The 22,954-nt window shown below is 34.1% G+C and overlaps 1 protein-coding gene, 1 long non-coding RNA gene and 2 other non-coding genes across 4 annotated transcripts in view; 2 read left to right on the top strand and 2 right to left on the bottom strand.

The window, feature by feature from the left end:
• Nucleotides 1-22,954, bottom strand: part of LOC111511146 (uncharacterized) — a 541,917-nt gene that overhangs the window by 258,762 nt on the left and 260,201 nt on the right. The gene's annotated exons all lie outside the window — the stretch shown is intronic.
• TRNAR-ACG (transfer RNA arginine (anticodon ACG)) lies at nucleotides 13,467-13,539 on the top strand. The gene has a single exon. It is a non-coding gene; the product is annotated as a tRNA-Arg (tRNA).
• On the top strand, nucleotides 14,608-14,680 carry TRNAK-CUU (transfer RNA lysine (anticodon CUU)). The gene has a single exon. It is a non-coding gene; the product is annotated as a tRNA-Lys (tRNA).
• On the bottom strand, nucleotides 21,321-22,481 carry LOC141487271 (uncharacterized). The gene is made up of 2 exons (XR_012468297.1): nucleotides 22,387-22,481; nucleotides 21,321-22,096 (listed from the first exon to the last, which is right to left on the bottom strand). It is a non-coding gene; the product is annotated as an uncharacterized lncRNA (long non-coding RNA).

Consider the following 22,954-nt stretch of genomic DNA (forward strand, 5'->3'; position numbering starts at 1 on the left):
ATGCGATTATAATATCAAAACCAAAGTCAAATCAAATCCCAGGAGAGCAAAGACAAAAAAAAGCACGCCAAGTTCGTTCAAATATCAAAGTTTGGCTCACTGTCTTTTTCGATTACCGGGGCGTAGTGCATCAGGAGTTCTTGCCACATGATCGTATGAACGTACGATAGACAGCTGTCTATCGGTGGCTCTTAAATTGAAATCATTATGGGAATGATCAGAGTAGTAGTTATCTATTTAACTTTTGATTTTCATGGTATTTTTTGTTTTTCCAGGAGGACCGCCTGCTCGGTACTGACTATGCCCAATAGGCTGAAACAGCTGTGGCTCTCAAATTGAAATTAATATGGGAATGATCAGAAAGTATATGTATATAAATATATATATATATATATATATATATATATATATATATATATATATATATATATATATATATATATATATATATATATATATATATATATATATAAAATCTAGAAAGGTTAATGCAGTCAAGCTGTTGGAAAATAATTCCATGAAAATCAAAAAATAAATATATAAGTACTTTTTGATCATTCCCATATTGATTTCAATTTGAGACCCACCATTAGACAGCTGTTTCAGCCTATTGGGCATCGGTAAAGAAGAGAAAAGTATAGAAATTGACGTACTGAATAAGATCTTCTCAAGTAGAAGATGCGGGTAGGAGTTATTAATAAATAATTGGAAAAGTATATTTGATTTTTTTATGGAAAGAAGTATCGGAAATCAGCAGAATGCGGTTCTTCATTTGTTTGACCAAATTAATTTTCGTTGACTGCTTGTGGTATGACCAATAGTTCAAGAACCTACCAGGACTGATAGGCTTGCGATATCAATCTATGGTTAGAGTATTATCTGGTGTTGTGATAACCTTTGTGTCAAGGAAAGGAACCCATTGTTCGTTGTTCTCAATTTCGATGGTGAACTGTATGTAAGGGTCACAACTATTGAAGATATCCAGAATCTCAGATATTCCATCTTGACGATGGGATATGATAATGTCATCGACATGAGACGACATTACCGGTAAACCATAATTTTAAAACAGATAACGATTTTTTAGTAAATTTTAATTCAATATTTTTCTTTGTATCCAGTGAGGTCAACCTCTTTTAATGTAGTGACTTGTTTATTGTATTAACATGTTTCAATTGTTCAAATGTAACATTCTTTTCGACACGGCCAATCTCACTAACAGTAAGGTAAATGAGAAGAACTCGTTTGACGAAGTATCGTCTAAGGCAATCTGTGAAAAAGTCAAACCATGAACATGTCCGCAAAATAACTTCATCATCAAGTCTAGTGGGTACCTTCTCGCATTGCTTTTCCACCTCCCCACGCACACACATTATATTATTGTCATATTTATGAATATATAAAAAATTATATTGATAGTAACATGCACATGAAAATAAGCACGCATCCATTACCTCAAGCTGTAAAACATGTTTCCAGGTGTTCGATTCTTAATCTTGAGTGCATATTTGTGACTAATTAATATCTTGGAACAGTTACGAACGGCAGTTTCTGCAGCGATCAGGAATGAATATAACAAAAGCCGATCTAAGTATAATTTTCTGATTTGTTTTATTGCAATCCTGATGTTGTTTAATTGTGTTAAAAATATATAATGTCAATTCATAACTGTATTACAATCATAATTTGATATGTTATTTGTAAAATAAGAGGAATAAACCGAAATATTTTTTGTAAAATCAAACTTATTTCGAATTTCAAAACAAACTTTTCACAAAGCTGTGTAGTTCTTGCGGAGATGTGAATTTTAGACAAAAACTGGAAAAAAGCCCGCTCAAAACCACCATTTTTATAAAAATATTGAATTACCCGAAAAGGAAAGTACTTTCGGAACAACTACTTTCATAGGAATATTGAATTATACATTCAATTGGTACTCCAAATATTACTTATAAAATTGATACACATGTCATTCAAAGGATTGCTACACAATATAGTATATGGAGATGTTGAAATTTCATGGAACACTGTCATCCTCAATGGCGGACATTCGATAAGAATGATAAACTTGCCTTATTGCCTCCTCATTACAAGATGCAGCTCTCAATCCATTCATAATATCAGAACATTTATGTCACGAATGAGTTAAATCTACTTATGTCATCCATAGTGGACAGTTTCCCATGAATGGGTTTGAATCAAAGAAGGAAATGAATGCCATTACGGACTGTCATCGATGACATGTGTAGATTCAACTCATTCGTGACATAATATACTATCTATATTGTGTAGCAATCCTGTGAATGAAATCTGTTTCAATTCCACAACGTATATTTGAAGTACATATACAATTAGTTGTTTCGAGAGGGCTTTTTACCAGTTTGTGCCTGAAACTTAGTTCTTTGCATTATATACAGAGTTCATTTTGAATTCAGTACTTTCTTTACATATTCCCATATTTTTTGTATGAAGATGAAGAAGTAGAAAGCCAAAAAACCTTAATTTCCAGAAAATTAGTCCGGTCAAATTAGACCAGAAAATAAGAGTAAAGCTACCTAAATTTCCACCAAGCTGAAAATCAGTGAGATTGTTTAAAATATGATTAAAAATGGAATTTGAGAGTTCCCCATCTTTCCCCTATATGGAAAAATTTGCATTCAAGGTCAAAGGTCAAAAAATGCGTTTTTCGTGATTTTCAGCAAAACGGTAAAAATACTTCAGTCAAAAACTGTAGGTCATAAAATCATTCACAAAAAAATGTATCGATACTTTTTTCTTACGAGCCTCCGTTTTTGACATATGACATTTAACGTTATCTTAGATAAATACGTACAGTACGTACATCGACATTTTGATTCCAGAGTTACTGTCGCATTTGATGGCTATACTGATTGCACGAGAAATACCAAAGCTGCAGAACAACGTCGTCGAACTTTAGCAACATCTAATCAATTGATATTTTATTTGATGAAAATACAAATACTCACAATTCTGGGTTCATTTCAATGTTGAAAAAAAATTTACTGCTGGTAAAACAAGCTAATAATGATGCTGATGTATTGATAATTAAAACAGCAATAGAGCAATTTGACAAATACAACTATTGTTGTTGGTGAAGATGTAGACTTACTCGTATTACTCACTGCTCGAACTTCAACCGAAAAAACTATTTTCTTCTTAAAATCAGGAAAAGCTCAACATCAATCGGAAATACATATTCATGAAAAATTGTATTTACTTTTGCAAAGTTTCAAATTCATGTACTATTTTCACACGCAATGACTGGCTGTGATACGACATCTGCATTTTACAGGAGGGGTAAAATGTTTGAAAAACAAAATTTAGTTCAATATGCTGAAATTTATAAAAATAGTAATTCAACTCGACAAGAAATTATCACTAACGGCATTCGTTTTCTTCTTTCTATGTACGGAGCTCCTAAAACACTACCTGTATAGATAACTATAGATATGCATGTTTCGTCAAAAATACTAAAAGTAAAAAACAATTCCTCCAACCTCAGTTACTGCTCATCAACATCTTTTTCGGGTATATTACCAAGTTCAAGTGCGGCTTGGTTATCAGCTAGACCCTACAGACTGAGGTTGGAAGTTGGTCAACAATTCATTAGACCAAGTCCAAACTTTAGTTCCACCTGCGCCGGAAAAACTGCTGAACACAATTTTTTGAAACTGCGAAGAGGGGTGCAGTGCTAAATGTGGTTGCAAAAAAGCTGGACTGTTTTGTTCTCAAGCATGTACACATTGTCAAGGCCGGTCGTGCTCTAATATTGAATCACCAACAGTGGAGTGTCGCTATATTAACGCAGTTTACATGTACTCAGGATGGAGATGAAGAAGAACAAGAAGATCAAGGAGAACAAGAAGATCAAGGAGAAGAACAAGAAGAAGGATTTGACAGTTACGACTCGGACGATTAAATTTCACAACTTTTTTTAACTTAAATTGGCTTTTATTTTTTCAATCTCTGCTAATATCTATTATTTTGCAATAGTTTCAAATTAAACACGATCACAACTGATCCGTGGAATAGGCCTACTGGGGAAACCACATTAAAAAAAACGCGCTGAGTACACTACCTCATAGGTGGCGTGGAAACTTGTGCATATTATGACGATTAGAACTTTAACAACTTCTTGAATCGTCATATCTCAAAAACAGTGGCTCGTAGGAAAAAAGTATTGATACATTTTTTGTAAATAATTTCATGATCTACAATTTTTGTCTGAATTATTTTTACGATAAAACTTACTGTTTGACCTTTGACCTTGAACAACATTTTCTCCATACAGGAGAATATGGGAAACTTTCAAATTTCATTTTTAACCATATTTTGAACAATTTTACTGATTTTCAGCTTGGTGGAAATTTAGGTAGCTTCGAATGTCTAAATTGACCGGACTAAATAGTCTCTCCTGAAATACCCCTTTCAATTTTTTGAGAGACTTATTATTTTGAAGCCAAAGCTCGACAAAGAACTGGATATTCTCACAAAGCAGCAAAACTAATTTATTTAGAATTTTAGCGATTCTGAATCTCATTTTGGCCGTCAACATACATACCAATTTCCAAAATAGGGATTTCAGAACCAACAATGTACGGCACATTTTTATGAGGTTATATATTAGAAAAAATTAAATGTGAAATTTATCCAACTCACAATTTCCATCAAGAACTCAAATGAACGCTATGCATTCGAAATTAAGATGTTAGTAGGTATCACCTTGGCTCTGTCTTCCTTTGAATATGTTTAGATCTTCATAAAGCTATTTCGGTTTCCGATTATTTTAGGCTACAGCCTCAGTATAGTCTTCATTAAACCAAGCTGTGTGGTTGTTTTACTCTTTTGTCATAAGGTAAGATCTCCATGAAGTTAGGAATCACTTCAGGACTAACTCAAGCTGAAGGGATCACTAAACATTCGCATACCAATTTCCAAACAGGGATTCTGGAACCAACAATCGACGACATCAATAACCCAAATGAACGAAGTTTAGATGATTAAATGTCATCTTGGCTCTATGTCTTTCTCTTAATATGGTTTGATCTTCCTACACCTATTTCGTGCTTCTACTTTTACATATTTTTATCAAGAACTCAGATGAACGTTATGCATTCGATATTTAAATGATCTTAGGTGTCATCTTGGATCTGTGTCTTTCTCTGAATATGGTTAGACACCTATTTTGTGCAGGATCTTCATGAATATCAGAATTACTTTAAAAGTAACTTCAATTGAAATGATTCTGAAGGTTGAATATTTTACAATATACCACTATAGGCAACGAAAGCTCTGAGATTACAGATATTGAACTAGGTACGTATACGACAAGGTCCAGTTTTGGGACTGACAGTATTTATATTTTGATAACTACCAGCTACGCGGATGACATTTCGGATCTCATTTGAGATAAGTAATTACGGTCATAAAAATGCAAACAAAAAATCAAAATTAGTAAAGTATCAGAGGAAACGTGTTTCCACTAATAGGGTTTCGACTACATTCCTCGGCTAGCCATTTGACCGATACATGAACTGTGAGAACCACGTTCAATATCTAATATCAGAAATGAATTCAGTTTCATTCCAGTTGAGAACTATCAGGGAGGTTATGAGCATGAATTAACTTTCCAATTCCATTGGAAGAGAAAGATTTTATTCGAATTGTGACGGGTTATTTGAGTCTAGGAATCGCACGTTAAAAGCCTTGTTGATGCCTAACTCGCACACGTTTAGGCGTTTTAGAAGAGGGAGGTGTCGAGAAAACATATTTTAATAGATTTAACGTCAATCAAAGGTTTTCTATAAGACATTTCCAGGAATAAATTTGGTCCATCATATTTTGTGAATGGAGATGCTACTGGTCTTGCGCAGTTATCGTTATGTCCCAGGAGTAGTCAGAAAATGAATCTCATTTTCAAAGACAGTTAGTGAAAGCATATTCAAATAAGACCCTTGTGGTATATCCGTAATGGGAAAAAATATATTTCTGTTAGCACTATGCCTGAGTTGGCAATATAATTGAAGTGACCTTCCTTCACATCAAAGTTGATCATTAGTTCAAATAACGAATTGCCCGAACAATATCCCAAAGGAAGAGATATCTGTCGGCACATGAGACGACGCGTATTCGGAACGAAACAAAAGAGGCACACGAAATAATAAAAATTATACGTGACAGCTCGGGGGCCTCGCATGAGAATTCACGTCATTATTTATTGCAGATAAAACTAATTCATAAGAGAAGTTGTCGGTTGTGGTACTTTAATAATGTTCCTTCCTACTCAATTACAATTAGTTACATTTGAAGGCTTTGTTTCCAGAGTTATATTCTGCGGTCGGCCTCAGAGATTCACAGATTATCTCTATAGATGAGTTCGCTTCGGAAAATCTAGTAGGTATTGTTTATTGCCTCCATTCGACATGCCATTAGGCGGAGGATTATGTGACGGAAATATTCACAAGTAAAAGTTCGTACGTTATTCGTCCTGAAGCATCCAGAGGAAAACAAGTTAAAATAATGTAAAGAATTAAAGAATTAACTGTCTTGAACAAATTTATTTTCAACAATATTTCACTATCACAACTAATTTATATACAACACTTAGCAACTAACGCTTAATTTATCTTCACAGTATTCGAATTCTTTCTTTAAACGCACGACTCACTTTCTAGGTACAGACTCTCTGACTGACTAGAAACGGCGCCTTTTTATATCGGCAACGATCGCTCCGGATCTCTCTAGGGATTTCGGGACTCATCTACACCTCTCCCGGTGTTTCGCGATGAGTCATGCGTTTGATGTCTGAGATAACGGTCAGGGCCGGCTTCAGATTCATTACAATAACTCATTCGAAACATTAATTGATGCCGTTAAGAAAATCATTTTATATTTTCGGGGTTAGTCTTAGGGAAGAACGCAACAAATTTCGAGTTAACACCCTTTGTAAAAATCAGTATCATTCGTGACACTGGTGATACGTTAGAAATCAGACGAGTATGGGCAGTAGCGGCGTTAGGGTAGGGCGCGGTTGGGCGACCGCCCAGGACGCCTACTTACTCGTAAATTCCCTAAATTTAGCGAAAAAATCGGCTTCTACAAAAAAAAATTTCAGATTGAGTTTTTCAACTGTCTTTTATACTCTACATTAATTTCAGTTAATGAGAGATTTGAACAGTTAAATGAGTACTCGGAATATTGATCTTTTTTGTACAATATAAAACAGATTCTGGAAAAACCTGACCTTGTTAAACTCTGTGGTGATCTCCAATTGAAATTAAATGTAGACTCTAAAACATTATAGATGGGTGTATGTTGTGTGATGAACTCATAAGTCTGAAATCTGTTTTACCTGATTAGAATGTGACTACCCCTGTTTTTGTTTTAAAATTAACAAAGATAGCAACCTACAAGAACTGTATCCAAATGTATGGATAACAATGCGCATATTTTCAACTATACCTGTAACGGTTGCTAGTGAAGAGAGGAGTTTTTCTAAGCGTAAGCTGATAAAAACTTATCTGCGATCAACAATATCGCAATAGCGATTGACAAACTTGGCAACTTTGTCAATCGAGAATGAAATTGGTGAAAAACCTCGATTTTTATAAAATAATAAAAAAGTTTGCTGAGAGAAAGGCTGGAAAAGTCTAATTTTATTAGATTTTTTATTAATGGTTATTTCTTTTAATGAATGGTAATTTCATTATCTCTTTTTCCTTTTTCAATATGGGTTTGAATTGCAGTTAGGGGGTGTCATATAAATCTTGCTCAGGGTGCTGGTAATGCTGAAACCGGCACCGAGTATGGGGACACAATTCTTTGGAAATATCAGAAGTCAGACACTTTTCTGATTCTATTCGTGGGTATCACTGCCGCGAGATGGCGGTGCAAAACTCAAGGAAAACAAAACATGTCAAAATTTCATTTTATATTGAAATTTGTACGTTTGAAATATCAATAAAAGTTTTGTTCAAGTACCTACTGTAGACGTATTGGCAAATTAATGCAAAAATTGTCTTAACTGACCCCATTATTGTCAGGAAATTAATGATGTTTTTTTTAATATCTATTGGAATGGAGATGAATATATTTCGAATGAAATTATGATTGTTTACCGTTTATTTGCCTTTCTGAAAAAAATGAAACTACTAATTTCTCAAAAATGGCTAGTTTGCTTTTGAAAATTCTGTTTTTTTTTTTCTGAACGAAATGTTCAACAACCAATTTTAAAAAGTTTACAGTGATAATAGATGGAAAAGGGGCCATCCATTCCTATGCCATTGACAATGGGGATTGCTCCTGCCTGCAATAAAGTGAAGTTACCAAAAAAAAGGTTCATATCGAAATCGGTCTCTGAAAAAATCAACGAGTTCTCTAAAATTATTGATCACTCGTCCGTTGCTGAGTTACAGAGGTTGTCAAATTTTCGTAAGAATGCTTTGTATGTAAACAACTTAGGTATGGGCAGTAAGAGCTCATGTAATATTTTCATTATAGTAAGATGAAACATAGAAATCAGTTCAAGTTCGCTTCAATAAAATACCGCCTTCAAAACTAAATGAACTCAAAAGAATGAAATAATAAAATATTTGATAAATACTTTTCTTCAATGCAATCACCGATCTGATCTGTAACTATTTTTTATTCTGTTTAGTTGGTACAAAAATATAATTTCATACTTATGAGATAAGTTCTTTTTGAAGTCGGTACTATTGTTTTGGCCGACAATCAAAATCAGTTTGATAATAATGTCGATTGTTGATAATTTCGTAAATCAAAATATTCACCTCTTCCAACATTCCCACACAGTAAGATCTGGCAGATACTTGCCGGTAACAACTACTTCCCAGATAAATAACACGATTGGCATTAAATTATAACAGATAGATATTTATGGAAGTTTTCTCTCAAAATAAATTTTTGCAGGCCTTTTCGATTCGTCCAGCAGTAAGACCTCGCTGACATTAATCGAGTGATCACCTACAGACCGTTATTGGGGGTGTTACTTCTCATTAGTGCGAGACAGGTCCATCCCAGACTACAGTGTCCGGAACTTGGCTGACTTCATCGTGTTTGGACCGCAAATACGAAAATAGTGATTACAATAGTAAAATTTTAGTAAACTCTTATAGCTGGAATTTCAAATATTACGTTTTTTATAACTCCATAAACAGATTTTTGTAGTAAGTACTTAATAAATCCTAATAAGTAAATGAATTGCAATAAACTCTCTTCAAGAAAGGATTGACATAGTTTTTATTTATGGAGTGGTTGGTAAATGCACATGAAGTGCGGCATGTTTTCATATAAAAGAAACCCAAATTGTGATGTAACTCACCAGTAAGTTCCTGATTGATCGCGAAATTTTTTAAACTTGTTCGATGAAAAATAGAAAAGAATAGGTTTTAGTAATTATTTGTTTCAGTAGACACGTCACTGAATTTCGACTTCAAACTCGAAATTTCGATATTAATGTTAGAATTTCGAAATTAAAATCAGAGTATCAGATTTGACTGCAATGGTTGAAATAATATGAACTGTTGTTATATAACGAGTGGTTTCTTGAACATCGTCTGGGATACACGAAAAAAACAAGTTGAGGTTGTTTGCCAGTCTTGCTCAGTGAACAATTGAAAGTACGGGGTCTTCCGCACTTTGATGGTCATCTTGTTGAAGGTACATCTTTCAAATTGGTTGTCATTAATTCAGTCTGTTTTTTCAAATCACCATGAACGGATATAGTATTCAACAACAGGTGCAAACAATATTTTTTCATCAGAATTGGAGTTCTGCTCGGACAATGTACCGCGCGCTCCGCCCATTTCACAATGATCATAATCGACCTAACGACAGGATTATTCATAATGTGGTGGATAAATTTAAGTCCACTGGTTCAGTTAACGATCGACCAACACCCGTACGTCAACGAAACGCCAGATCTGTGAGAGTATGCAGGAGAATCCATGGCAGTTGATTTCGCGTTGCTCACAAGAACTCGGTCTTTCGCTGATCAGAACTTGGCGATTTTTGGGTGGTGTATAGCTTGTTTTTTTTTCAAAATCATCAACTCGAGTCTCCTGTTTTTTAAATTACCACCGTTGAACACCACTACCCAATATAACTACAAAATCTCAAAGTCGTGAACACCGTTCATTTGTATGCAAAGTGGCAAGAGGATTAACTTTTTCCGCATTTTTTCACATTTAAAATATTCCTGACCTTGCATTTGAACCATCTTTTTGTAGGCTTTTAATAGAGTATCACTAGTAAGGATCTAGAACTCACATCTGACTTTGCGAAACGATATTCATCACTGAGTTCTGCAGGTCACGTTTTTTCTCTCGACTATGGAATTTTGTTTTGAAATATATCAAGCGATCTGGAATGCGATAAAATTCGTGTGAAATGTTCATTCCAAGCAACACAGAGACAGAGTTCTCACAAGACTTCTGTTTTGATTCAGCGAGATTACTGATACATATATATACATGACTTTTGTTTTTATGCCACAAGTGTCGATAAAGATGTCAACCTTATACTTAGCCTTCAATTTGAAGGTTATGTATTGTGAACATAAAAAGTTCCAACTTTTGAGTGAAACACGATATAAAAGCCGGGCAAAGTTTACTATGAAATACATTACTTTTAGGATTTTTTTATAAGTAAAAAAATAGCGTGAAATTACTAATTGTCAAGAGGGCAAATGAAATAGGAGTCTAATTATACCGCGTGTAATAGATAGATTCCTTAATTTTATATCAAATACTGTTTGATTCTTGGAAATCGGACCAGCCGTTTAGAAAAATAACATTTTGATTGTTCCAAGAGAGAGCACTAAATGCATAAAGTGGCTATAAGTTGTTCATGTGTGCTTTTTATCCGAGATAGAGCAGAGTCATGTTAACCATTGTGAACAATGAAAAATATCACATAAAGCAAGTTGTTCAATCAATCAATCAACCAATCAAACATTTATTGAATCAGTTTTCATTCACAATCACATTAGACAAAAAAAAACAAAACATCACCATAAAATACTGGCTGATTCAACAGGTCGAACAAACATAAAAATGTCATAGCTGATAAGCCCCAGTGTTCAAAACCATATTAAATTACTGATTGAATAAAACTGTGGTATAAAAGCTTGAGAACATCAAGAGAGACTGTTTGTTTTAACCGACGAAGTAAATATATATGTTTACTGAGCTTCAGTTCGACACTATCAACATGGAACTTCCAGGTGAGTTTATTATCGATATCAACACCTAAGAATTTAGTACAATTAACTTAATGTAAAGTTTCATTATTTAATCTAACCAAATACCTTTTATCCATTGTATTTTTAGTAACAAAGTTAAAGATTTGAGATTTAGCAAAATTTAGCAGCAGGCTATTTATAGAACACCACTCAGAAATTTGATCAGTTACTTCATTATCTTTGACAGTTACTTCGGACATAGTTCCCGCAGATACCAAAATATTAGTATCGTCCGCAAAAATAACAGTAATGGAAGCTTTTGAACAAAATTTCAGAAGATCATTTATGAAAAAATGAAAAGGGCCTTTAGGTACCCCTCTCGATATACATTTTCTTTCAGAATTCATTCCATTCACACAGACCAGCTGCCTACGATCAGTCAGATCAATGCAAAGCCAAGTACACCATAAAACTGCAATTTGTGTAACAGTATGTCATGGTCAACGAGGTCAAAGGCATTGCTTGAATCAAAAAATTATTCTAGAGTCTGTTGTTTGTTTTCCAAGATTTCCAGCGCATGTTTAATTTCTTCTATAAGCATTTTGACTAGAAGAAAATAATCTCAATGATTCAAAGTAATCATATAATCTATGATAGAAACAGTATTCAATAATCTAAGTGAACTGACTAAGTAGCGAATAGGCCTGTAAGATGCATAGCCAGATCGAGAGGCCTTATTTTTGTATATTGGCAAAACCTTTTCAGTATATCAGGAAACCTCCCCTCAATGAAACTGGAGGTAACTATATATTACCAGTCGTAACAAATTAAACATGGCTTTTTTGAACGAAACAGAAACATCATTATACACCATTGTTAAAATCATTTATTATTTATACCAAGTGATTGATTGAAAAGTTATGACTACTTTTGTCTTCACAGCGATTAGAAAAATTTGTAAGTCCAATACCTGAATTCTGATTTTATCCTTCAGGTTAAAGATATCAATACGGTATATTGAATAGAACTGGCCGATACTTGATGAAAATTCATATTGAAACCAATCAATACAATTTATTGTATGATTCAAACTATGATTTTATAGTGAAAATTATACAGTAAACTGTATGAATTAGTTTTAGTACGGTATATCTCTGAGAACACTTGGAGGTTCTCTTTAAATCGGTTAACTCGGTATATCTTCTGAGTTCACACAGAGTTTACCCAGTAAAGACGAATATATGAAAATATAATATCTCTACGAGTATCCATATTTCAAAACCAATATGACAAAACCACGAGTATGTAACGAGCTAGTTGCTCGATTGGCATTGCTCCAGAATATCAAACTTTCAGTTTTGAGAAATGAACATTTATCTGAGATAATTTTTTGGTGAATTGGCATTCGTAACGATTATTTCCTGGAATATTCTCAGCTGAATGCATCGATATAAGAACAAGATATCAACTCTCAAATTGAAGGAATTTTAATAACTGGTTAACGACAAATTTCAACAAGAACATTTATTTGCAGGTACAATTATTTATAGACACAATGTATGACTGAACTTGTATTATTCAACAATAGGATTTCATTGTTAAAATATATCGTGCCTCGACATGAGACCGCAGAGCCGACATCCGAGTCACCCGTCTTACTTGACGCGGCCTTAACTGTACGTCACGTACCTATTCTTTTCGATTTCAATGAACTGCTACTATTCAGAATAACATGTTTTAATTTGAATTTAACATGTTATATTATGCCAATAAGTTTCGATTGAGATATTCAAATTTCTAAATATCATTTATGGAATTGTCGTGAAGTGTGGCAATTCGTTTTTCATTTAGGTCTTTTGTTTATGTTTATTCTATTGGTTGGTGAGTTTCATTTCACGTTCGAGTTATCTTTGTATAGTCAGGGTCTATTCACCGCCATAATCATAATATAAAATTGAACCTGTGAATGTATGTAGAAACATTCATACAAAGTTTCAATGTTCAGTCTTAATCATAATTGAATATCTGATTCCATTGGTTCAATTCGGTAAGAACAGTGACAGTTAATGAAATTGTGAGAAATAGTCTGAGAGTCCGGTATGATTCAAAAATGATTACACCCAGTTGTTAATTTCACGGTCGCTGTCAATTTTATCGCTTCTAGAAGGAAGTGTTTTATCACTTCTAGGAGGAAGCGTTTAATCCCTGCAATTTCATAGAAATACTTTTGAAATGTTATATCACCGGTCCTGTGGCGCAACGGATAACGCGTCTGACTACGGATCAGAAGATTCCAGGTTCGAATCCTGGCAGGATCGTATTTTTTATTTGTTGTTTCTGAGAAAAACTACTTTTAGAGAAACCCATTCACCCTTTCCTACAAAATTACTGAAGAAAACTATATACACTTATCATTATAAAAATAAATTCATCACTTTATATAGATAATGTGAACAAATGGGTATATAATGATTCAAGAATGTACATACCTATATAGCAGAAAACAATTACTTCAGTCTACTCAATAATTAGGTATGTTACCGTATATATGTATAGTTTGTATATGTATGTATCGTATAGTTTTGTAGGTTGGTTCAATTGAACTTTCGATTCCAAATGCAGATGTTCTTTCTCGAAGTGACTATATGACTATATACCTATATACCTATATTCATATTCATTTATTTCAAATAATCTTTCATTCATTATTTCAAATCATAGTTATATCTTCGGAATATGATTAAAGAGAACAAAATCTGAACTAGTTGGCCGTGGTAGAATTAAACATACGTTTCGTCTGTTACTGCGACATACATTAGATATCAGTGATATATGCGTTGACTTCGAGATTGACTTTGAGTCCACCAGCTCGGATTATGTTATCTTTTATCATTACTCTGGGCGTAAAACCATATGTCCTTATGTTCAAATATCAGTTGTATTTCGATTTTTCTTTGAATATTGTTTGAATAATTTTCATAAAATATTTAAAATACCAATGTATTTTGTAATCATTTCATATCTATCAAATGTACCTACTCATGGAATTTTCGAAGAAGATTCAAAGCGCAACTCATTCAAGAGTCAACAAAAAAAATTACATAATCACAAACAAGCTTCTATCGATTTACACACGGTAGGTATATGATCGAGAAGACTATTTCCTATCTGTGATCAAGAAGAATAATTCCAAAACATTCACTAGATTGAGTAGAGGCTTAAGGCTAATGATTGCGAAAAGTATCAGGTGTTATTGGTAAAAACATTCAATGACTCAAAGTTACCGCAAAAGTTATCAAACAATAAAGCCTATTCCAATTATTTTTTTTTTCTGTATGTTCAAATGTCCCATCTCTGGATGAATATTTTCTCATATATTCATATAAGCCCGGCTAGCTCAGTCGGTAGAGCATGAGACTCTTAATCTCAGGGTCGTGGGTTCGAGCCCCACGTTGGGCGATTTTTTTTATCCACCGGTGATTTATAAAAATAACATATCTCCATGGGAGACCATGATTTAATAACTACTGGGTTTTTCAAATAAGCTAACCAATCATTACATAATGTCAAGTTTGTATATTCATATTGTTTTTTACCAATAATGTTTGTCGTTTGGGATATGTTATTTTTACATATCACGGCAATTGAAAGGAATTACTAACCTTACTTTCGTAAGTTTTACAAATTGTCAAATAAACGTTAAAATCAATTATCAATTTATTGTAGAGTTCCTGATGAAGAGTCAATAAAGACTCGAAAGCTAGAACAGAAAAAAGTACCTACTTATTTTACCATCCCCTTTTGACTGAATACCCGAAAATTATAAAAGATTCTTCTATAAATAAATATATATAAAATCGAGAAAGGTTAATGCAGTCAAGCTGCTGGAAAATAATTCCATGAAAATCATGGGAATGATCAGAGTGGTACTCATTTATTTATTAGTTTCACATGTATGGGATTATTTTGGAGAAATGTAGTTTTCGTCACTGTTTGGAAAATTCCAAAAGATGATAAATTAGTTTCTTTAACTTCAGAAGAAGGCTACACCAGCTACACCTTGTGAATCAATAACGCTACATCTCAACATAAAAGCGTCGTAAAAATGTATTATTATTTCTGAGGTATTTACTATTCTTGAATTATGTAATAGGAAAAATGGAGTCAAAACTGAATCTTGATAAATGAAAAGCCCTTCATTTTGTGCAATCCATGGTGCAGTTTAGTAGATTATATATTGTCCTCTACAATTGTTATTCGAAATTTTTTTTCTGTTTTCATAAAAAACAATCAACATGACTAGTACAAGTGAAAATATTAAACAGCAAACAAAACTATTGAACAATAAAAATGTGCCGTTGAATAATTTTGTCATTATTTCGTAACTTATTTATATAGAAAATTGCAATGAACGATGATAAGATAGGTTTCAAACGAATGTAAGTTATAGTTATTTATGAACCAAGGATATTAAGTAGATATTAGTGCCCTGTGGGTGACGATCTTACAATTTTAAAGTTGAAGTTACGAACTATTTAGTTTCCAGTGTGCGCTTGAAACGACAACGGACAAATTTGACTTTACTAAATTATTCAATCATCGAGAATAAAAGTTGCCGCCAACAGTGTGCCGCCAGCCTGAGTCGACAAATATAATATAATCATCAATGACATTTCTGAACCGTAAATAAGAAATATACACTTCTCAATCGGGAGGGTAATGCAACAAGAAATATCCCGTTCCATCATAACCTGCGCAAAAACCATAACTCCGACGATAAAAGTCTAACGGTTTCACATGAAGTGATACTGTTACTGCTTAATTATTGAGATTTGAATAACACTACTCTGTGATTTGCATTCCTTCATTATTTAGCCATTAACTCTGCACATGCTCATAATAGCAGCGAATTCATGCACAAAAAAACTGCATCACGTTTCCAGTCCGCAATTTTTGTTTAGTTGCAACTTTTTCATTCAAAGGTCGTTCGTTTCACATAACTACCATGGAATAACGTTTCTGTACCATTGTAGACAAGTTTTTTCAATAATTTTGATAGAGTCGAGTATGAGTTGATTTCGACCAAAAGGGTATAATGATTTCATTTTGTTTTTAATACCATACATCGTAAGACATTAGTGATAGCACAATATCTTGAAACCAGAAAAAACCCTTTTTGCTCTCTACTACTCAAATACTCGTAGTAAAAAGAGACATTAACAAATATCTAGACACACTTTCTCAAGAACGATGTAGGTAGAATATCGACTGGTATTTGTTTCAGGTATAATCTGGAATCTGGAAGCAAGAGTCTATCTAAAACAACCACCTTTCTTATAGGTGTGGAATCGCACATATTAGTGAATCTCATTTTTATTCTAAATCTCACAATATACAAAATTGACTAGTATTATCATGAAATTCCACTCACAAAAACCTTTTACTCTCGTGTTTAACATAAATCTCAAGTTTGTTCCAAAGCTGCACAATTTGTAACAATAATAAGTGAAAATTTGTCATGAATTTTAAATTTTTTTGAATCTTTTCAATTTGAACCCGAAAATAAAATTCCTACATGTCAGATCAACAGATCAACTCTCAAAATTTTAAATTGAAAGTAGGAGTTTGCTAAAAGTTATGTTACGGTTAAAAATTAAAATCTGATACTTGTCAGTTCATAATAATTACTTTTTGGGAAAGAAAGTTTTTGGCTTTCTACTACTTATCTTGATACAAAAAAAGTGGGAATCTTCCAAAGAAAAGAAGGAAGTGATTAATTTGAAAATGAGTAACACTATACATGGATGTGTAGATCATGTAAAGAAGCAACTTTCAGACACAAACTGGAAGAAAGCCCTCCTGAAACAGCTACTTTCATATAAACATTGAATTACACGAAAGAAAATAAATTCTTTCGAAACAAACACTGAATTATACAGAAGATTCTTTTCTCTGCTCAGTTTGTATTCCAAACATTCTTTATGGAATAAAATTCAATTATTCACTCCTAAAAATATAACCCCTCCAAGTCAAATAAGATTTCCCTTGGCTGGAATTTAATCAAATAGGTGAATGAAATTCATTACGATGTCATTGATGACATAAGTAGATCAAACTCATTCCGTGACATTAAAAATCGTAATTCATGAATGAATTGTGTGTATTCTCTATAATGCTATCCAATTTGGTACTGAAGAGCCCTAAGGCAAGTGTCTTATGGCGAAACATCGATGTCTACCAGTGAGGATGACAGTGTTCCATGTAAGTGCAATTTGTTACCATTCATTTAAAGTAAAACTCTGTGGATGATATCTGAATTTTATTCCATAATGAATGTTTGAAATACAAACTGAGTAGAGAAAAATATCTTCTGTATAATTCAGTGTTCATTTAAAAGTATTCGTTTCGAAAGAATTTTTTTTCTTTCGTGTAATTCAATGTTTATATGAAAGTAGCTGTTTCGGAAGGGCGTTCTTCCAGTTTGTGTCTGAAAGTTGCTTCTTTGCATGATCTACACATCCATGTATAGAGTTACTTATTTTCAAATTGATTACTTCCTTCCTTTCTTTGGAAGAATCCCACATTTTTTTGTATCGAAATGGAGTAGTAGAAAGCCAAAAACTTTCTTTTCCCTTTTAATTCATAATAGCTACAAAATGAGAAACACAGCTATTTTTTGCAAGTTGGATGATTTTCAAAACACCTATGGCAACAAATTTTGAGAATGAGATAATCTTATATTTGGTAGATAATTTCGAAAATGTTTTTGCCTCCATTCTGATTATAAAATCAAAACCCTTTCGGTTATTTTCATGGAAGTAGATTGGCCATTTCCATGAATATGTCGCATTTTCTTTATTTTCAGCTGATGCTGATGATTTGCTGCTAATTGACTTAGAACTGGATATTACAATTCTGGAAGTCAAAAACAGACGAAACACCTATACCAAACAGTCGACCGGTCGACCGCTACACAAAGTCTCAAAAATGTTTCCTATTTTGACAACTCCTGTAAAAACTTTTCCTGCAAGTGACCGTCGATGGATATCTCCCGAATACTTTTACCACCAAAGCTGGTGTTCCCCAGGGATCCATATTGTCTCCAACCCTCTTTTTATTGTATACCAACTACTTATTGAAAAAAACAAAAATCCAATATTTTGCTGACGACAGTACACCTGTCTCGTCATTCCATTTGGATTTTTGGACATCGACTGCGTATACACATCTTCACCGACAGCAGGAGGTTGCATGACCTTATGAAGATCTAGAGATGATTTCCAATTGACGTGGAAGTAACCAGGTTCAATTCAATGCTACGAAAACCTAGGCATCGCTTTCCTACAAAAAGATAAATGTCTCCGAACCGGGTATAATAATAACAGAACAGACAATTCCGCTTTCTGCTTCGATAAGTTGTTAGGGGTTCAAACGTCTTGGCACAATCGTGACGCTGGAATTGCAAAAGCTGCTTCTCAAGAGCTTGAAACACCGTTCCGACTTGGCACATTCGATTCCACCAAGAGCGGTATATATTAGAAATACGCTACAGACTGTGGCTGCTCATCATTTTGAGTTTGAACTGAGTACACCTCGAATTTCATTGTTTAATAATTCTTCCATTTGGAGAACTGCGTTTATGTAGAATAAAATTCCCGAGTAAGATTTTCCAAATGAATTTATTCCCCACCGATTCAAATCCAACGTGACTCGCTATTTTTGCACAGACACCGCTCTTAGAACGCCTCAGGAATTTTCCTGTAGCGCTTAGTTTGTCCTTAAAAAAAACTCAAGTTGTGGTTCTATTCGTTTGGTGGAAATGCATCATGATACGTATCTCTACTCGATACACTCTTCAGACTTTTTTGATTTCTATTCAGATTTGATGACAGTATAAGTTAACTTCATGACTAATCCATTTTGGAAAAAAGTAATTTTCTCCGGTTAGAATCGACATACAATGAATATATGGTGAAGGAAGTCTGTGTCTTTAACTACTTAACAGAAAATATAAGAGTTTACGATAAAGTTTATCAAATCAACCGCGATATAGTTAATGTGTTATTGATGGAATCGAATGAGAGGTGATGACAGAATCTGATGTGGATGTGACAAAATAACTGTACACGCTATAAATGGATTGTAATTAGGTGCGAATACTTACATGCGAATGCATGAATAAATGGTGATGAATTCAAACTGATGGATGGTTGTGGATGTAACAGTTACCTGAAAAGAAAAAAATATATTAATCAAATATAGATACCTACATCATTGATGCAAAATGATTGACATTGAAAGATCCGAATAATTGATATGTAATACGCTCTAGCCAATAAATTATTCATCGGGGAAGGATCGGAACTATAAGTAACAAAATAGCTTAATTCAATTTTACAAAGAGGTGTTGACATAGAAATTTTTTTCAGAGTCGCTCATAGTAATTCAGGATTGATGGATCGATAGTAATTATTATCAAAATATCAGAATAAATTGTGTTGGAAGGTACTCAAATAGTTTCCATGTTGAGTTCTACTAGTCAAACTTCAAACAGTTCTAACACAGCTACCAGTAGTCAAAGCCGTGCTGAGATAAATGGCAAAGTTGTGGGATTCTACATTGTCAAATGCAGAGCTAGCAAATGACGTGTATTTCTCAGGTTATTTGAGTCTTTTAGTCGAAATACATAAATACATATTCGTAGAAAACAGAACAAGAAATATAATGTTCTGCCTCAAAGGTTTTTGCTGATCAACTGTCGAAAAATTAATCAGAGTGTTTTCATTTCTGGTGAAGGGATGAATAGAGTAGAAGATCCCTGAATCCTTCATATATTCCAAGGAAGTAGAACCTAAGGGAATAAGCACTCAAATTGCAGAGTGACAACCGTATGGTTAACTTATTATAAGATAAATTGAAGTGTATTAGTCGTAATACAATATTGCCAGAGTTCACTTCTTTTGAAAAGGCATTTAACGGTTGTGTTCTGTTTTAGTGAATTTTAATGAAAGTGCAAACAAAAATAAAGCGTTTTTTGGTATAACATTTCATAGGTAAGTTATCAAAATATTCGTCTGTTTACGTTCGAAGCCATGAAAAGTTACAGAATAGTATGAATCATATTCGCTCGAAGTTATAATTTTATTTTTATTAATTTATGCAATTAACTACAAAATTATACTGAATACCTCACAAATGCGCACAATAAATTGCTATATTAATAAATTCAGTATTTGAATCAACAAAATATTCTCTAGTAGACTGTTACTTTCTCCAAAATTAATTTCACATGGAACTAGAGTGTCCATGAAAGTTCACATGTTTTTTGGAATAGGTTTATGTGTGTGATATATGTTCTCAACAATCAATATACACAACAAAAATCTCGATAGGTACAATTGGAACCTCTGGCGTGAAATGAATCTATTGAAAACACTTTTCTCACGCCAGAACAAAAATACGGCCTCCTGACGCGCGTTTCGCCAACCAAGTTAGCATCATCAGGAAATTATGAAAACTAAAATCTACATTATGTTAGTGTTTTATATGTATGTTTTTACCCACCGCTCATCTATAGACAACAACAAAGGTCCTTTTTCGAACAGTCCTTTGTTTGATCTCATACATTGTAATCCCAGATAGAAACCAGGCAAAATTAGAAAATGTAAGGAAATAGTAGGGGAGTAGGGGAGCGTCATAGACACATATTAGGTTGCAGAGCTTATATGATAAGAAGAAAAAAATGTTATATACGATATAACTTTTCACCGGTGGGGGAAGCGGCTATAGATTTTTAAATATGGACATACTGTTGCATGGACATACTCGAGCGCGTCAGATATTGATTCTATCAATGCCCTACTGTCACCTCACAAACCACAAGAGGGGACTAAATCATCTGTCGGTAACAAATAAGACAGATGGGTATCCGCGGCTAAGCTAAACAGTGGAGACGGGAGTGGGTTAAACAACTTAGCAAATTTCAAATAGATCTTAATGGGCGCCAGGTAAATTTAATCCTCCAGATACCCTAAGTAACTCACAATATCAATAACTTACCAATTAATATTGGAAATAAAAGATAAAAATCCCCAATATGATTTATTCAGTAATCCTAACTTACATGGATTAACCAACAACGCTTCTAAGACAACAATGCAATATTCACACTACTACGCGATGTTCAAATGTCCATACAAGAGCGCGGTGTATCTAACCACGAATTCAATCAGCCATAAATTACGGTAGTAACGACGCTCAAAAAAAAAAAAACTACAATACGTCGAGTAAAACTACCACGAAAATTGAGTAGGTGAAATCGTAAATACTAGTATCGGATGGTAAGACAAACTCGTTTGCGTCGCGTGAGCTCAGGCGTAGGCGCATCGGTGTCAATCAGCAATCGTGAAAGGAAGAATATACCTCAATTTCCGTTTCACAAATATCTATGTCAATCAGGTATCAATAACAAACTCTTAATCAATAAACGATAAACAAACACTATATCAACAGGTATCAATAAACATAAGGGCAACAATTATTCAAATATCTCAGTATATCACAAATATTCAATTAAATCAATTATAACTTGCGTGCTCCTTTTGGGCCACCCGGTATATGGTGTTAGGCTACCCTGTAGTATGGCGGAGATGGATCACCCTGTAGCACCGGAGATGGATCACCCTGTAGCACCACCAAGATAGATCATCCTGTAGCACCGGTGGATCACCCTGTAGTACGGCGGAGATGGATCACCCTGTAGCACCACCAAGATAGATCACCCTGTAGGGCACGACAAGCTGGACCAGTAATGGATCACCAAATAAGATCCAGAAAGCAAATAGGGAAAAAAAAAACCCTTAAAGAAGAAAAACCCTACGGAAGAAAATTCTCAATCAGAATCAGATGAAACAAGGTGAGATTCAACCCCCATTCAATAGGACTATTTGACTAATCAATACCCCTGGTATATTTTCATCAAGCAAAGTAGCAAGATAACAAGAGTATATTTTTGGGTGCCCTGTATAACCATATGATCCGTAAAAATCAAGAAAATTGAATGAGTGTTGAAACCTCTCTTCAATACTAATATTCAGTTGAGATATAACGATGGAACCAGAAATTACTAAAATCATTTAAAACACATTTAATGGTAAAATTCTTACCCTGGCCAAGGGGTTTTCTATACGATTCTTCGTGTGCGGTGTTCTGCACGGAAGTCCTGCTGGGACTTGATGAGTGACTGAGGGCCTTCTGTTTCTTATGAATCTAGAGACGAGAAACGAAGGTTGTAGAATTGAAGAAGTGATATCATAGCTAAGATCACATGAGAGATGCGACAGTGATTCAGACATACCTAATTTCGGAAATCCTTCCACCTGGCACGAGTTCGGTATCCACCACAAATCCTCAAAAGAGCTTAAGTTTCCGACTGCAAATATCCACACCAAAATGACCAATCAGTCTTCCACTATACAATCCTGACTTGTAGAAATAATCCCCGTGAAGGATGGCACAAATACAACCAAATATATCCTACAATCAGTCTGATGATACCCTTTGAACTCCGAACCAAGCTCACCGAAGGCTAACTTCCAAATACTAAGAGAATGCCACATCTGACAGCTAACCAGTTGTTGCCACAGTGCATCCAATCTACACTACAAGCACCAAGGGGGCGCTGTGCACAACATCATAAATCTAACAATTCCTCCACAGCCACTTGATACATCA

Source organism: Leptinotarsa decemlineata, unplaced genomic scaffold, assembly GCF_025532065.1.
Source record: "Leptinotarsa decemlineata unplaced genomic scaffold, Ldec_3_MD MMD2_tig00078422_RagTag_RagTag, whole genome shotgun sequence".
Taxonomy (NCBI): Eukaryota; Metazoa; Arthropoda; class Insecta; order Coleoptera; family Chrysomelidae; genus Leptinotarsa; species Leptinotarsa decemlineata.